Source organism: Arachis stenosperma, chromosome 4, assembly GCF_014773155.1.
Source record: "Arachis stenosperma cultivar V10309 chromosome 4, arast.V10309.gnm1.PFL2, whole genome shotgun sequence".
In the NCBI taxonomy this organism is placed as follows: Eukaryota; Viridiplantae; Streptophyta; class Magnoliopsida; order Fabales; family Fabaceae; genus Arachis; species Arachis stenosperma.
In genome coordinates, this window is record NC_080380.1 from 29,500,215 (window position 1) to 29,514,821 (window position 14,607).

Sequence of the window (14,607 nt, forward strand, 5' to 3'; positions counted from 1 at the left end):
GAAAATGCCTGCAGAAGCTCAAGAACTAATTGAAATGGTTGCAAATAACCAATTCATGTACACTTCTGAGAGGAATCCTGTGAGTAATGGGACGCCTCAGAGGAAGGGAGTTCTTGAAATTGATGCTCTGAATGCCATATTGGCTCAGAACAAAATATTGACTCAGTAAGTCAACATGATTTCTCAGAGTTTGAATGGATTGCAAAATACATCCAACAGTACTAAAGAGGCATCTTTTGAAGAAGAAGCTTATGATCCTGAAAACCCTGCAATGGTAGAGGTGAATTACATGGGTGAACCCTATGGGAACACCTATAATTCCTCATGGAGAAATCATCCAAATTTCTCATGGAAGGATCAACAAAAGCGTCAACAAGGCTTTAATAATGGTGGAAGAAACAGGTTTAGTAATAGCAAGCCTTTTCCATTATTTTCTCAGCAACAGACAGAGAATTCTGAGCAGAGCCCATCTAGCTTAGCAAACATAGTCTCTGATCTGTCAGAGGCCACTTTAAGTTTCATGAGTGAAACAAGATCCTCCATTAGAAGTTTGGAGGCACAAGTGAGCCAGCTGAGTAAGAAAATCACTGAAACTCCTCCTAGTACTCTCCCAAGCAATACAGAAGAGAATCCAAAAAGAGAGTGCAAGGCCATTGATATAATCAATATGGCCGAATGCACAAAGGAGGAGAAGGACGTGAATCCCAGTGAGGAAGATCTCCTGGAACGTCCTCTGAACAAAAAGGAGTTCCAAACTGAGGAACCTAAGGAATCTGAGGCTCACCTAGAGACCATAGAGATTCCATTGAACCTCCTTTTACCATTCATGAGCTCTGAGAACTATTCTTCCTCTGAAGAGGATGAAGATGTAACTGAAGAGCAAGTTGCTCAATATCTAGGAGCCATCATAAAGCTGAATGCCAAGTTGTTTGGTAATGAGACTTGGAAAGGTGAACCTCCCTTGCTCATTAGTGAACTAGATACATGTGTTCAGCAAACTCTACCTCAAAAGAAACAAGATCCTAGTAAATTTTTAATATCCTGTACCATAGGCACCATTACCTTTGAGAAGGCTCTGTGTGACTTGGGGTCAGGTATAAATCTTATGCCACTCTCTGTAACGGAGAAACTAGGGATCTTAGAGGTACAGGCTGCCACATTCTCATTAGAGATGGCAGACAAGTCAATAAGACAAGCTTATGGATTGGTAGGGGACGTGTTAGTAAAGGTTAAAGGCCTTTACATCCCTGCTGATTTCATAATCTTAGACACTAGGAGGGAGAAGGATGAATGCATCATCCTTGGAAGACCCTTCCTAGCCACAATAAGAGCTGTGATTGATGTTGACAGAGGTGAACTAGTCCTTCAATTGAATGGGGACTACCTTGTGTTTAAAGCTCAAGGTTATCCTTCTGTAAACATAGAAAGGAAGCATGAAAAGCTTCTCTCAATACAGAGTCAAACAAAGCCCCCACAATCAAACTCTAAGTTTAGTGTTGGGAGGCCACAACCAAACTCTAAGTTTGGTGTTGAACCCCCACATTCAAACTCTATGTTTGGTGTTGGGAGGTCCCAACAATGCTCTAAACTTATGTGAAGCTCCATGAGAGCTCACTGTCAAGCTATTGACATTAAAGAAGCGCTTATTGGGAGGCAACCCAATTTTTATTTATCTATATTTTTATTGTTCTTTTTATGTTTTATTAGGTTCATGATCATGTGGAGTCACAAAACAAATACTAAAATTAAAAATAGAATAAAAAATAGCAGAGGAAACAACACACCCTGGAGGAAGAGCTTACTGGCGTTTAAACACCAGTAAGGAGCATCTAGCTGGCGTTCAACGCCAGAACAGAGCATGAATTTGGCATTGAATGCCAGAAACAAGCAACAGTCTGGCGTTTAAATGCCAGGATTACACCCTAAGGAGAGCTGGCGTTAAACGCCAGAAACAAGCATGGAACTGGCGTTCAACGCCAAAAACATGCTGCAGACTGGCGTTGAACGCCCAAAACAAGCATAGAACTGGCATTTAACGCCAGAAACAAGCATCAATCTGGCGTTAAACGCCAAAATTGCATGCAGAGGGCATTTTACACGCCTAATTGGTGCAGGGATGATAAATCCTTGACACCTCAGGATCTGTGGACCCCACAGGATCACCTTAGGATCTGTGCACCCCACAGAATTCCCACCTACCTCAACTTACCTTCTCTCTTCTTCACACAATCCAATAACACTCTTCCCCAAAAACCCTTCACCAATCACCTCAATCTCTCTTCCCTATCACCTCTTCACCACTCACATCCATTCACTCTTCCCCAAAAACCCCACATACCTTCAAATTCAAAATCTCTTTCCCACCTAAACCCACCCTAAATGACCGAACCTACTACCCTCTCCCACTCCTATATAAACCCCCTTTTTCCTTCTCCATTTTCACACAACACAACCCTCTCTTCTCCCTCTTGGCCGAATACACCTCTCTCTCCCCCTCCTCCATTTCTTCGTTTTTTTCTTCTATTCTTTCTCCTTTTGCTCGATGACCAGCAACATTCTAAGTTTGGTGTGGTAAAAGCATAGCTTTTTTGTTTTTCCATAACCATTTATGGCACCTAAGACCGGAAAAACCTCTAGAAAGAGGAAAGGGAAGACAAAAGCTTCTACCTCCGAGTCATGGGAGATGGAGAGATTCATCTCAAAGGTCCATCAAGACCACTTTTATGAAGTTGTGGCCAAGAAGAAGGTGATCCCTGAGGTCCCTTTCATGCTCAAGAAAAATGAGTATCCAGAGATCCGACATGAGATCCAAAGAAGAGGTTGGGAAGTTCTTACAAACCCCATTCAACAAGTCAGAATCTTAATGGTTCAAGAGTTCTATGCCAATGCATGGATCACTAGGAACCATGATCAAAGCATGAACCCAAATCCAAAGAATTGGCTTACAATGGTTCGGGGAAAATGCTTAGATTTGAGTCCGGAGAATGTGAGGTTGGCGTTCAACTTGCCTATGACGCAAGAAGATGCATGCCCCTACACTAGAAGGGTCAACTTTGATCAAAGGTTGGACCAAGTCCTTATGGACATATGTGTGGAAGGAGCTCAATGGAAAAGAGACTCAAGAGGCAAGCCGGTTCAATTGAGAAGACTGAACCTTAAGCCTGTGGCTAGAGGATAGTTGGAGTTCATCCAACGCTCCATCATCCCCACTAGCAACCGATTCGAAGTAACTGTGGATCGGGCCATCATGATCCATAGCATCATGATTGGAGAGGAAGTAGAAGTTCATGAAGTCATCTCTCTAGAACTCAACAAAGTAGCCGAAAAGCCATCCACCTTGGCAAGGCTAGCTTTCCCTCATCTCATTTGCCATCTATGCTACTTGTCATAGAAAGAGACATCCTCATTGAAGAGGACAAGCCCATCACTAAAAAGAGGATAGAGCAAACTAGAGAGCCCATTCATGGATCTCAAGAGACGCATGAGGAAGCTCATCATCAAGAAATTCCTGAGATACCTCAAGGGATGCATTTTCCTCCAAACAACTATCGGGAACAACTCAACACTTCTCTAGAAGGATTGAGTCATGACATGAACCAATTAAGGGTGGAACATCAAGAGCACTCCATCATTCTCAATGAGATTAGAGAAGATCAAAGAGCTATGAGGGAGGAGCAACAAAGGCAAGGAAGAGACATAGAGGAGCTCAAGAACACCATTGGTCCTTCAAAGAGAAAGCGCCACCATCACTAAGGTGGACTCATTCCTTAACTTCCTTGTTCTTATTTCTCTATTTTTCAGTTTTTGAGCTTTATGTTTGTCTATGTTTGTGTCTTTATTACATGATCATTAGTGTCTAGTGTTTTATGTCTTAAAAGCTATGAATAATTCCATGAATCCTTCACCTTTCTTAAATGAAATATGTTTTTTAATACAAAAGAACAAGAAGTACATGAGTTTCGAATTCATCCTTGAAATTAGTTTAAATTATATTGATGTGGTGACAATACTTTTTGTTTTCTGAATGAATGCTTGAACAGTGCATATTTTTTATCTTGTTGTTTATGAATGTTAAAATTGTTGGCTCTTGAAAGAATGATAAAAAGAGAAATGTTATTAATGATCTGAAAAATCATAAAATTGATTCTTGAAGCAAGAAAAAGCAGTGAATAACAAAAGTTTGCGAAAAAAATGGCGAAAAAAATAATAAAAGAAAAAGAAAAAGCAAGCAGAAAAAGCCAATAGTCCTTAAAACCAAAAGGCAAGGGTAAAAAAGATCCAAGGCTTTGAGCATCAATGGACAGGAGGGCCCAAGGAAATAAAATCCAGGCCTAAGCAGCTAAATCAAGCTGTCCCTAACCATGTGCTTGTGAAATGCAGGTCCAAGTGAAAAGCTTGAGACTGAGTGGTTAAATTCATGATCCAAAGCAAAAAGAGTGTGCTTAAGAGCTCTGGACACCTCTAATTGGGGACTTTAGCAAAGCTAAGTCACAATCTGAAAAGGTTCACCCAGTTATGTGTCTGTGGCATTTATGTATCCGGTGGTAATACTAGAAAACAAAGTGCTTAGGGCCACGGCCAAGACTCATAAAAGTAGCTGTGTTCAAGAATCAACATACTTAACTAGGAGAATCAATAACACTATCTGAACTCTGAGTTCCTATAGATGCCAATCATTCTAAGCTTCAAAGGATAAAGTGAGATGCCAAAACTGTTCAGAAGCAAAAAGCTACAAGTCCCGCTCATCTAATTAGAACTAATATTCATTGATATTTTGGGATTTATAGTATATTCTCTTCTTTTTATCCTATGTGATTTTCAGTTGCTTGGGGACAAGCAACAATTTAAGTTTGGTGTTGTGAAGAGCGGATAATTTATACGCTTTTTGGCATTATTTTTAGGTAGTTTCTAGTAGGATCTAGCTACTTTTAGGGATGTTTTCATTAGTTTTTATGCAAAATTCACATTTCTGGACTTTACTATGAGTTTGTGTGTTTTTCTGTGATTTCAGGTATTTTTTGGCTGAAATTGAGGGACCTGAGCAAAATTTTGATATGAGGCTGACAAAGGACTGCTAATGCTGTTGGATTCTGACCTCCCTGCACTCAAAATGGATTTTCTGGGGCTATAGAACTCCAAATGGCGCGCTCTTAACGGCGTTGGAAAGTAGACATCCAGAGCTTTCCAGCAGTATATAATAGTCCATACTTTATTTGAGTTTAGATGATGCAAACTTGTGTTCAACGCCAGTTCCATGCTGCATTCTGGAGTAAAACGCCAGAAACACGTCACAAACCAGAGTTAAACGCCAAAAACACGTTACAACTTGGCGTTTAACTCCAATAGAAGCCTCAGCTCGTGTAAAGCTCAAGCTCAGCCCAAGCACACACCAAAGTGGGCACCGAAAATGGATTTCTGCACTTAGACTTATTTCTGTAAACCCTAGTGGCTAGTTTAGTATAAATACAACTTTTTACTATTGTATTAGTTGTCTTTTGACCACGTGATGAGCGGATAATTTATACGCTTTTTGGCATTGTTTCTTGGTAGTTTTTAGTGTGTTTTAGTTAGTTTTTAGTATATTTTTTATTAGTTTTTAGGCAAAATTCATATTTCTGGACTTTACTATGAGTTTGTGTATTTTTCTGTGATTTCAGGTATTTTCTGGCTGAAATTGAGGGAGCTGAGCAAAAATCTGATTCAGGTTGAAAAATGACTGCTGATGCTGTTGGATTCTGACCTCCCAGCACACGGAATGGATTTTTTGGATCTAAAGGAGTCCAATTGGCGCTCTCTCAATTGGGTTGGAAAGTAGGCATCCAGGGCTTTCCAAAAATATATAATAGTCCATACTTTACGCGAAGATAGACGATGTAAACTGGCGTTCAACGCCAGTTCCATGTTACAGTCAGTCGTTCAGCACTAGAAACAGGTTGCAAGTTGGAGTTCAACGCCAGAAATAGGTTACAACCTGACGTTCAACTCCAGAAAAAGCTCAGGCACGTGAGAGGCTTAAGTCTCAGCCCCAGCACACACCAAGTGGGCCCCAGAAGTGGATTTCTGCACTATCCATCTTAGTTTACTCATTTTCTGTAAACCTAGGTTACTAGTTTAGTATTTAAACAACTTTTAGAGATTTATTTTGTATCTCATGACATTTTTAGATCTGAACTTTATACCTTTTGATGGCATGAGTCTCTAAACTCCATTGTTGGGGGTGAGGAGCTCTGCAGCGTCTCGATGAATTAATGCAATTATTTCTGTTTTCCATTCAAACAAGCTTGTTCCTATCTAAGATGTTCATTCGCGCTTCACTATGAAGAAGGTGATGATCCGTGACACTCATCACCTTCCTCAATCCATGAACGTGTGCTTGACAACCACCTCCATTCTACATTAGATTGAATGAGTATCTTTTAGATTCCTTAATCAGAATCTTCGTGGTATAAGCTAGAACATTTTGGCGGCCACTCTTGAGGATCCGGAAGGTCTAAACCTTGTCTGTGGTATTCCGAGTAGGATTCAAGGATTGAATAGCTGTGATGAGCTTCAAACTCGCGATTGTTGGGCGTGATGACAAACGCAAAAGAATCAATGAATTCTATTCCGACATGATCGAGAACCAACAGATGATTAGCCGTGCTGTGACAGAGCATTTGGACCATTTTCACTGAGAGGATGGAAAGTAGCCATTGACAACGGTGACGCCCTACATACAGCTTGCCATGGAAGGAGCCATGCGTGTGTGAAGAGGAGGACAAGTGAAAAGCTGAAATTCAGAGGACAAAGCATCTCCAAAACTCCAACATATTCTCCATTACTGCATAATAAGTATTTATTTCATGTTCATTTACTTTTTACAATCAAAACTAAGAATCATTATTAATATTATATCCTGACTAAGAATAATAAGATAACCATAGCTTGCTTCAAGCCAACAATCTCCATGGGATTCGACCCTTACTCACGTAAGGTATTACTTGGACGACCCAGTGCACTTGCTGGTTAGTTGTGCGAAGCTGTGAGAAATAGTCCATTAATATTGGCATACACAATTTCGTGCACCAAGTTTTTGGCGCCGTTGCCGGGGATTGTTTGAGTTTGAACAACTGACGGTGATTCTTGTTACTTAGATTAGGAAAAATTTGTCTTTTTGGTTTAGAGTCACTAGGATTGCATCTTCTATTATTCCTTTTAAAAATTTTTCAAAAATATTATTTTTTCTTTAATTGAATTTTCATTCTTTTTTATATAAGTTTAGTGTCATGTTCTAAGTTTGGTGTCAATTGCATGCTTTTCTTTGTCTCTCAATTTTTCGAATTGCGTGTTCTTTTTTTTCCTTGATCTTCAAATTGTTCTTGTCAATTTTTCTTGTTTGATCTTTGGTTTGTCTTGTTTTGTGTCTTTTCTTATTTTTCTTGTGCTTTTTTAAATTTTTAGTTTTCAAAAAAAAATTATTTATTAAATACCTTTTTAAAACACGTTAAATTTATAGCTCAGTTGGCTAGAGCGTTGGCTTATGTTCTTGGCAATTGGGTATCTTCTTTTTAAAAATTTTTCAAAAATAATTTTTTCTTTAATTGAATCTTGTGCCAAACTTTAAGTTTGGTGTTCTCTTGTTAATTTTCTTTAATTTTCGAAAATTTAATTTGGTTTTCAAAAAAAAAATTTTAAGTTTGGTGTTCTTTCTTTTGTTCTTGCTGTTCTTGTAAATCTTCAAAGTGTTCTTGAGTCTTCTTTAAGTTTTGATCTTAAAATTTTTAAGTTTGGTGTTCCTTGGTGTTTTCCCTCCAAAATTTTCGAAAATAAGGAGCATTAGATCTAAAAATTTTAAGTCTTGTGTCTTTTGTTTTGTGTGTTTTTCTCTTTCATCATAAAATTCAAAATTCAAAAAAAAATATATTTTCTAACTATTTTTAAGCCATATTTTCGAATTTTTTTTTATAAAAATTCAGATTTCAATTTCAAAATTTTTCAAATCTTATCTTTCTAAGATTTTTTTTAAAAAAAAATATATATCTTTTTCGAAAATATCCTAACCACTTTCTCTCTCCTCAATTTTTCGAAAATCTTCATAAAATATTTTTAAATTCTTTTTTTTATTTTATTTTTATTTTTATTTATTTTTATTTTCTTGTCGTCTTTATTTTATTTTATTTTGTTATTATTATTTCGAAATTTTTATATATAATAAAATAAATTCACATCATCTCCCCTTTCTCCATCATGGACTTAAGTGGAAATGAACAGTCCAGAAGGACTCTGGGGTCATATGCTAACCCCACTACTGCTTCATATAGGAGTAGTATATGTATACCCTCTATTGGAGTTAGTAGTTTTGAGTTGAATCCTCAGCTCATTATCATGGTGCAGCAAAGTTGCTAGTATTCTGGTCTTCTACAGGAAGAACCTACAGAGTTTCTGGCACAATTTTTACAAATTACTGACACAGTACATGATAAAGAAGTAGATCAGGATGTCTACAGATTATTACTGTTTCCATTTTCTGTAAAAGACCAAGCTAAAAGGTGGTTAAATAACCAACCTAAAGCTAGCATAAAGACATGGAAACAGCTGTCAGAAAAATTCCTGAATCAATACTTCTCTCTAAAATGGATGACTGATAAACCACTATTTTATGGTTTATCTTGTGCTCAATTGAGTGGTTTTTATCAACTCTTTACTCACTTATTCATACAATTCGCATGTTTTACATTTTCCTTCCTGATTTTATGCTATGATTGAAAACATGCTTTTTTGATCTTATATTTGCTTATTATTAATCCTCTCTTATTACCATTAGATGCATTGATATGTGTGTTAAGTGTTTTTAGATATTATAAGGCAGGAATGGCTCAGAGGATGGAAAGGAAGCATGCAAAAGTGAAAGGAATGCAAGAAGTTGGAGAAACTGCTAAGCTGTCCAGCCTGACCTCTTTGTACTCAAATAGCGATAACTTTAGCTACAGAGGTCCAAACGACGCGGTTCTAGTTGCGTTGGAAAGCTAACATCCGGGGCTTCGATTTGATATATAATTTGCCATAGTTGCCCCGACGCCAGGTGACACGAACGCGTGGGTCACGCGGACGCGTGACCTGGCCAACACCCAATCCGCGCGGTCGCGCAGACGACGCGGCCGCGTCACTTTTCCGTGACCTGTACAGACCAGAAAGCGCTGGAAGTGATTTCTGGGCTGTTTCTGACCCAGTTTTCGGCCCAGAGAACACAGATTAGAGGCTATAAAGTGGGAAAATGCATCCATTCATAATCATGCCTCTCATAATTTACTTTTCATGTTTTAGATGTAGTTTTGGAGAGAGAGGTTCTCTCCTCTCTCTCTCTCTCTCTTAGGATTTAGGATTGCTCTTAGTTTTAGGAGTAACTCTCGATCCAGGTTTAATATTCCTTTTACTTTTTATTTCTCTTTTACTTTCAGATACTCTCATGCTTTTATTTGTATCTGATTTATGTTGCCTATTTGGCCTATGCCACTTTCATGATGATTTTCTTATTTAATGATATTTGAGGTATTTTAGTTTATGATTGTCCCTTTTTATTATTCCTAATCTGAGGATATTGTTATTCTAGTAGATTTAGTTTTTCCCCTTTTGGCTTTGGTTAAATAATTGGTAACTCTTGAGTTATCAAACTCATTGTTGATTGAAAATTGGAATTAATTTGTCCACTTAACTTACCTTCATAGTTAGAGGTTAATAAGGTGGGGGAAGAATCCAATTCTCATCACAATTGATAAGGATAACTAGGATAGGACCTCCAGTTCTCCATACCTTGCCAAGAGATTTTATTATTATTATTTTATGTTACTTGCCATTCAACATACTGCTCCCTTAATTTCTAAAAACCCTACCACTACTTTCTCAAACCCCCAAATTTACAATCTCCATAACCAATAATAAGAACATACCTCCCTGCAATTCCTTGAGAAGACGACCCGAGGTTTAAATACTCGGTTATCAATTTTAAGGGGTTTGTTACTTGTGACAACCAAAACGTTTGTACGAAGGGATTTCTGTCGGTTTAGAGACTATATCTACAACGCGACTGTTTTTATGACATTCTTTACTGGCAAAAATCCTAACGTCAAAATGGCGCCGTTGCCGGAAAATTGCAAACGTGTGCCTTATTATTGGTTATTGTAAATATTTTTCAAAAAAAAAATTCAGATTTTTATTTTAAAAATTTTTTTTTATCTTATCTTATCTTTTTCAAAAACCATATCTTTTTCAAAATATTTTCTTTTTATTAATTTTTGTTTTTATTTTCTCTTACTACCATGAACTCTCACCCCTTTGGCTATGAGTCTGGTTACAATTATGTTGCAGGAAGGGGAGATTATAATGACAACATGCACCATGGTTGGAACAATCAAAGATGGGAGGAGCCACAAGGATTTGATCAACCCTCATGGCAACAACCACCTCCAATGGATTATCAACAACCATTCTGTGATGTATATCAAGATGATGGCTATGGTGAGCGCTCTTTTGATTATCAACAACCACCACCATATGCCTATAAACCCCCTCCTCAACATGACTTTAGACCACCATACTCACAAGCCCCTTTCCGCCATTCACCTCCATATGATCCTAACCCTCAACCACCATACCAACCACCTTATGAGCCATATGAACCATTTGTAGAACCACCCCAATTCCAATCCAATTACTCACAAGAACCACCACTTCAATATTCACCATCTCCATATCCATCAATCCAAGAGCATTATGATCCTATTTATGAAAACCGAGTGCATTAAGAGGCAAAGGATCGTCTCAAGGAAACAGTAGATCGATGTCAGGCAACCCTTCATCAATTGGGGCAACTCCTAATGAGTCAATTAGCCTCCCGACGTTCGGACACTCAAGGAACCCCCATGGCTTCATGTGGACAATCTAATGAAGAACATAGTATGAAGGAGATACTAGAAACTCCAGTGAACAGTACGGAGCATGACTTTGTACTGGAACAAGTAGAGGAAGCCGGAATTATTGAAGAAGAAGAAGTGGTTGAAGACTTAGGAGATGTAGAACCTCCATGGGAAAGTCAAGACATAGAGCCTCCTTCCAAGACGGTTGAAATTGATGCTGAGGAGGGTGTACAACCTCCAAAGCATATCATAGTTGAAGACTTGGAAGAGGTTGATCAAGAGATGGAGATTCAAGAAGAAGAAGCACAACCTCCCATGCCCTTGGAAAGCAATGAAGAGATGATTGAATTGGAAGAAAGCTACCAAGAGGAAGAGGTTGAAATTGAAGAAGTTTGCAAAGAGGTGGTAATTATCAGAGAAGAGCACAAGGGAGTGGAGCTTGCAATTTCATTAAAGATACCTCCCCCTAAGTCGCCATCATCCTTCACAACATTCAAGTGGGTAAAATTCATATCCCATAGCTTTCTAATCCCACTTGAATATGGGCTACTGGAGACGGATGGTCAACTTAGAGCTCTTTGTGGCATTAAGAGTAAAAGGAAGATGGTCAGTGGAAAGAATTATCCTACAAGGTTCATCATGGTTGGAAGCTTTAAGCTTAAACGTAAAGGTTGGTATAGAGCTCAACTGAATGGGTCTAGGAAGTTGTTTGGCCGCTTTAGTGAGAATTCAGATTGCTTGCTACCTAGATGGAATCATGATAATCAACACGAAGACGGGTGTAAAAGCAAGATTTGGGATCCTGGAATCTGTTCTGACATCCAACACCCCGGGAGCCTAAGAATCTTTTTGAAGCTACTCAAGGGTTTTACATGCCTAGTTTGGGACCCCGGAGGTTACTGGAATCACAAACACTGGTGGAGATTCCTGGATGAGTTTAAGCATAAGCCACCATAACAGGAAGCTCATCAAATGTCCAACTTAAGGACTTCAACTAAAAGTGCTAGGTGGGAGACAACGCACCATGGTATGATCGTCCTTTTTCATTTTTATTTAGTTTTATTTATTTTTGAATTTTATTTTGTTATATTGAACCTGGAGTTTTGCATCACATTCATATTAACACTGCATTCTGCATTTTTCAGATTATAAAAAAAAAAAGTGAGCACGCGACGCGATTGCATCAGCGACGCATCTGCGTCGCAAGGAGATGGGAGACAATTTTAATATGAACAGAGAGTTTCGCAGGAGCAGCGCTGGAGGCGTGCCAATGGCACAAATCGACCCACGCGACCGTGTCACATGGGCATAATGGCCTCCCACGCGACCGCGTCACCCACGCGACCGCGTGACTTGAAATCGGCGTAAAAAGGGTGTATGGCTGAAAGTTGAGCTGGAATTGGGCTGGACCCGTGCTAGCAGCACAAGCCCTGCCACGCGAACGCGTCACCCACGCATCCGCGTCATTTTGGAAATAAGGCCACCCGCACGATCGCGTCGACCACGCGACCGCGTCACCCTGGATTTTGGCAATACCAAGTTTCGAACAGAGAGTTGTGCGACCGCGAGGCTGCACTCGTGCCACTAGCACAAATCGAGTCACGCGATCGTGTGCCCCACGCGTCCGCGTCACCCAACCTTATCGCGCACCACGCAACCGCGTCGCCAGCGTCGCACAACCTATCCAGATTAGTGCCAATTTTCTTATCTTTTCTCTTCTAATCCTAATTTCTTCCTTCTCTCTCCTTTCTCACTTTCTTTTTCTACTTCTCATTCTTTTTCACTTTCATTTTATTTTATTTAATTTATTTGCATACTTTCATTCATCGCATATTTTATTTTTCTAAAAGTTATTATTGGTGTTCAAATATTCTTATTCAATTGTTACATCTTTTCTAGTATTTTCTTGGTGCTTCATGACTTGTTTAATTCTGATTGAGTAATATTATTTAAATCAATGCCAATCTTTTATACCTATATTACTTTTTGCATTGACATGAATTTATATTATCTCTCCTTACCCACACTCTCTTCCCTATTGTTGCAACTTTTTGCACTCTTGATTTGCCATGTCCTTCTATTATTTTCTCACTTGCATGTTGTAGCTACCATGTAATTGAGACCCTTATTTTTGGCATTAACCAACCCCTGTTTTATTTGTTTTCTATCTTTGCTTTGGGTTACTTTCCTTCTCTTTTTCTTTCAGGATGGCCACCAGGAAGAGACCGGAAGACATTTACATGGGAGAGACAAACAAGTTCCTACGCACATTCCTTGATGAGAAAAGCATCAGTTGGAGCAACCCATCCACCTGCACATCTCAGCATGCACCGAGGACGGTGCAATCTTTAAGTGTGGGGAGGTCGATACCGATCTCCATGGGTTAGTACCTTTCTGTTTCAACACCAATGTTTAAAATTTTCTTTATTAAATTAGTTATTGCATTTTCATGTTTAATTGCATGTTTATTTGATTTTTTTGCATTTAGTTACTGCTTGGTTAAAATAATAAATTTCTTTTAAGATCCTATTTTTGAAAAATTTCACTAATTTAAATTGAAAATTTTTATGTTAAAAATTTGTTTGAAGTTGTAATTGGAACATGAATTATAGCTAAAGAACACACAACCTGTGAGACTTTGAGCTTATTTACATGGTTACATTATTTAACCATAATTATTTTTGTGTGTTTCCTTCTCTAGAATTGCAATCTTTGCTTTGTTCCATTCTGTATGTCCATATTTAATATATCTACATACTTGCATATGATTGAGGCCATTGTTTGATTCTAACTTACTTATCCCAAAATTAGCCTACCTTTTACATCACTCTTGTTAGCCCCCTTGAGCCTTTAATTCCCTCTTATTCTATAAATCACAACACTAGCCTTAAGCAGAAAAACAAATTTAAAATCCCAAGTTGAATCCTTGGTTAGCTTAAGATAGAAGTTGTGTAATTGTTTAAGTGTGGGAAACCTATTGGGAACATGGATGATAAAAACAAAGGGTAGGAAGTTGAAAAGAATGAAATAATTCAAAATAAAATTTTTGGGAAGCATGCTCATGTGAAGTCAAAATAATTAAATTACCATGTGCATTGAAAAAAAAAATATATTAAATAAGGGGATACAAAAAAAAAAGTAATATTACCCCCAATGCAAAATAAAAAGGATCAATGCACATGGGACGAAATTCAAAATTAAATTTGATACATGAGCATGTAATACAAAAGTAGGAAAAATTATGGGAAGCTAAGTATAATTTTAAATTTTTTATATAGTATGTATATGTTAGGTGAGATCTTAGACTACTCAAGGATTCACTTCACTAGCTCACTTAGCCTTATATATATACCCTCAACCTTACCTTGGCCCCATTACAACCTTGAAAAGACCTCATGATGTTTGCATTGGTACATTAAATATTTGTTAATTGGTTAGATGAAGAACAAAGTTTAGAAAGCATGACTAGAGAAGAATAGAGAGATTGACCCTAGACACTTGAGAGTTAGAGTGATATACACTACCAGTGAGGGTTCAATGCTTGATTCTATGTTCCCTGCTTTCATGAGCTATCTTCTCACAAGTTTACCTGTCCTTATTTTATATGATTTGAATTAGTGGGATTTGAATTATTTTTGTCTTGGAGAACTTATTTACTCTTAACCAAGTAGGTAGAAACATTTAGCATGTAGTTGCATTCATAGGTTGCATTTCA